Source organism: Brachyhypopomus gauderio, unplaced genomic scaffold (assembly GCF_052324685.1).
Source record: "Brachyhypopomus gauderio isolate BG-103 unplaced genomic scaffold, BGAUD_0.2 sc693, whole genome shotgun sequence".
In the NCBI taxonomy this organism is placed as follows: domain Eukaryota; kingdom Metazoa; phylum Chordata; class Actinopteri; order Gymnotiformes; family Hypopomidae; genus Brachyhypopomus; species Brachyhypopomus gauderio.
In genome coordinates, this window is record NW_027507513.1 from 8633 (window position 1) to 12500 (window position 3868).

The 3868-nt window shown below is 58.0% G+C and overlaps 2 non-coding genes across 2 annotated transcripts; both read left to right on the plus strand.

Annotated features, from left to right (window-relative positions):
* The first annotated feature begins 733 nt into the window (after positions 1-733).
* On the plus strand, positions 734-2572 carry LOC143507490 (18S ribosomal RNA). The gene has a single exon (XR_013128752.1). It is a non-coding gene; the product is annotated as an 18S ribosomal RNA (ribosomal RNA).
* A 1121-nt stretch (positions 2573-3693) lies between these two features.
* On the plus strand, positions 3694-3847 carry LOC143507488 (5.8S ribosomal RNA). Its single transcript, XR_013128750.1, has one exon. It is a non-coding gene; the product is annotated as a 5.8S ribosomal RNA (ribosomal RNA).
* Positions 3848-3868: the final 21 nt, after the last annotated feature.

The window sequence follows — 3868 nt, forward strand, 5'->3', positions numbered from 1 at the left end:
TATATATTGCTCAGAGCCGCAACCTCGGTGCGACATACCTAGGTACAGGAATAGGGCGAGAGGTGGATGCGCTCCTTCAGGACGGGTAGGTCGGCAGCCTCTCGGGTATGATCGTTCACCAACGAAAGCTGTACAAAAGGGGTGACTGCGCTCATTGAGGACGGCAGCCTCAACATGACATACCTATCAAAAACTCTCCCATGAGGTGTGTGCGCTCCTTCAGGATGGGAGGTCGGCAGCCTCGGTATGATCATGATGACCGAGACACAGGCCTTGGGTTGGGCCTAGGGTTGAAGCCTTCTGTGCCGCCCGGGTAGTTCCTCCCCAAACCAGCGGGCATGCCTCTATGGGGGGGGCCTCGGTCTGAAAAGACACGATCCTCACCCGGAACCGTCTGAGGGAAGCGTTGAAGGCCGGTCTGTCTACACAGGTGTCCGCTATCGGCGTCCATGGTGTACGGGTGAGAGCCAGCAGTGGATCGGGTTAGTTCAACACATGCTTGGCCTCACCCCGCCTGGTCACGGAATCACTCATTTCTCGGTTACGTCCCACAGTAGCGCGCGCGCGTGCTGGGAGCTGACGAGGGCTCTCTCCCCCACGCTGACGGCGCACCCCTGCTGCACCGATGGTGGGCGTCCGGTACCGAGGTGGGCCCCTGACCCTGCCCGGGGGATGGAGCACGCCGAGGTGGCCGCGACGTTAGCTGGTGTCCCTTTCACCACCGCGGTGCAGCTACCTGGTTGATCCTGCCAGTAACATATGCTTGTCTCAAAGATTAAGCCATGCAGGTCTAAGTACACACGGCCGGTACAGTGAAACTGCGAATGGCTCATTAAATCAGTCATGGTTCCTTTGATCGCTCCACACGTTACTCGGATAACTGTGGTAATTCTAGAGCTAATACATGCAAACGAGCGCTGACCCCTCTGGGGGATGCGTGCATTTATCAGATCCAAAACCCATCCGGCGGGGCGCGGGCCCCCCGGCCGCTTTGGTGACTCTAGATAACCTCGGGCCGATCGCGCGCCCTCCGCGGCGGCGACGTCTCATTCGAATGTCTGCCCTATCAACTTTCGATGGTACTATAGTCGCCTACCATGGTGACCACGGGTAACGGGGAATCAGGGTTCGATTCCGGAGAGGGAGCCTGAGAAACGGCTACCACATCCAAGGAAGGCAGCAGGCGCGCAAATTACCCATTCCCGACACGGGGAGGTAGTGACGAAAAATAACGATACAGGTCTCTTTCGAGGCCCTGTAATCGGAATGAGCGTATCCTAAACCCATGGGTGAGGACCCATTGGAGGGCAAGTCTGGTGCCAGCAGCCGCGGTAATTCCAGCTCCAATAGCGTATATTAAAGTTGCTGCAGTTAAAAAGCTCGTAGTTGGATTTCGGGAGTGGGCTGACGGTCCGCCGCGAGGCGAGCCACCGCCTGTCCCAGACCCTGCCTCCCGGTGCCCCTCGGATGCCCTTGGCTGGGTGTCCGGTCGGGGTCCGGAGCGTTTACTTTGAAAAAATTAGAGTGTTCAAAGCGGGCCGCTACTCGCCCGAATACCTGAGCTAGGAATAATGGAATAGGACTCCGGTTCTATTTTGTGGGTTTCCGGAACCAGGGCCATGATTAAGAGGGACGGCCGGGGGCATTCGTATTGCGCCGCTAGAGGTGAAATTCTTGGACCGGCGCAAGACGGACGAAAGCGAAAGCATTTGCCAAGAATGTTTTCATTAATCAAGAACGAAAGTCGGAGGTTCGAAGACGATCAGATACCGTCGTAGTTCCGACCGTAAACTATGCCAACCCGCGATCCGGCGGCGTTATTCCCATGACCCGCCGGGCAGCGTGCGGGAAACCACGAGTCTTTGGGTTCCGGGGGGAGTATGGTTGCAAAGCTGAAACTTAAAGGAATTGACGGAAGGGCACCACCAGGAGTGGAGCCTGCGGCTTAATTTGACTCAACACGGGAAACCTCACCCGGCCCGGACACGGAAAGGATTGACAGATTGATGGCTCTTTCTCGATTCTGTGGGTGGTGGTGCATGGCCGTTCTTAGTTGGTGGAGCGATTTGTCTGGTTAATTCCGATAACGAACGAGACTCCGGCATGCTAACTAGTTATGCGGCCCTCCGTGGTCTGCATCAACTTCTTAGAGGGACAAGTGGCGTTCAGCCACACGAGATGGAGCAATAACAGGTCTGTGATGCCCTTAGATGTCCGGGGCTGCACGCGCGCCACAATGGTTGGCTCAGCATGTGCCTACCCTTCGCCGAGAGGCGCGGGTAATCCGCTGAAACCCAATCGTGATTGGGACTGGGGATTGCAATTATTCCCCATGAACGAGGAATTCCCAGTAAGCGTGAGTCACAAGCTCGCGTTGATTAAGTCCCTGCCCTTTGTACACACCGCCCGTCGCTACTACCGATCGGATGGTTTAGTGAGGTCCTCGGATCGGCCGCACCGGGACCCCTCGTGGGCCTTGGTGTAGTGCTGAGAAGTCGATCAAACTTGATCATCTAGAGGAAGTAAAAGTCGTAACAAGGTTTCCGTAGGTGAACCTGCGGAAGGATCATTAACGGGTAGCGCCGCCCGGCGCGCCTCCTCCCAGCCTCTGTGCGTCTCCTCGGGCCTCTGGGGAAAGGGTTGTGCGCTTCGGTACCGGACTGGAGATCATCATATGTTTAACGCCTGAACAGCGATGGCGCAAGCTGGTCTGTTCTCTCCAAACAGCCCCCCATCTCGAGCGCACCTCCTCGGTACTCTCTGGCTCGTGCGAAGCGCTAAAAAACACGGTTACGGCCGGTTTCCACACGCACAATGGCGTGAGTCTGGGCCGCGAGGCCCTCTCTCTCTGTCGGCGTGCGTGGGGTTTTCCACATTCGGTGACCTCAGGCTCACGGCACCACCACGCACCCTACGTCTGTTGCTATAAATCGGGACTGTGCCCGTAAAGGACCAGACCCGCGTTGGGAGGTTCGCAGGAGGCTCACGCCACCTTTGTCTTCCTGGGCTCAGACGTCGTCAAAGCGGTTGCGCGTGTGTGGCCGTTGCCTTCCATTTTTCGTCGGGTGACGGGTACCTACTAGTCTTCGAACCAACCCCATACAGCGCTACGAGTGCTCTCCCTTACCGGAGGCATGGCGGGCGGTGATGGGGAGGGCCACGTGTGGACTCTAGCTCATCAACCCCGCCTCAGGCAGCGCTACGAGTGCTCTCCTGTACTGGAGACATGGCGGACGCTGACTGGGTGGTCCCCCTGGTGGCTTTAGTCTTCACACCCTCCACACCCCGGTGCTACGCGTGCTCCTCTCCGCAGGGAGGGGTGGACATGGCGGGCGGCGGGTGAGGAGAGGGGTTCACTGTGTGCTGTAGCTCCCAAGCTCACCTCGGGCAGCGCTACGAGTGCTCCTCCCTTCCTGGGAGCATGGCGGGCGGTGACGAGGTAGGCCTCTGGGTCCTTCAGTATTCACACACCCCTTTCCAACACCCCGTTGCTACGCGTGCTCACCCAGTCCTCCGAGACGGACAGGGCGGGTGCCGAGTGTGGAGGGGGCCCGCAGAGGGCTGCGGGTTTAAAGACCCCGTGCTCGGGTGCCTGTCCCTCGGGTCAGGCACTACGGCGGGGCGCCCGTCACTTGAAAAATGGTAAAAACCATTTATCATGTTTGGTGCCTCTCACGAAAAAACCAAGAGTACAACTCTTAGCGGTGGATCACTCGGCTCGTGCGTCGATGAAGAACGCAGCCAGCTGCGAGAACTAATGTGAATTGCAGGACACATTGATCATCGACACTTCGAACGCACATTGCGGCCCTGGGTTCATCCCAGGGCTACGCCTGTCTGAGGGTCGCTATTCCCATCATTCGGACTG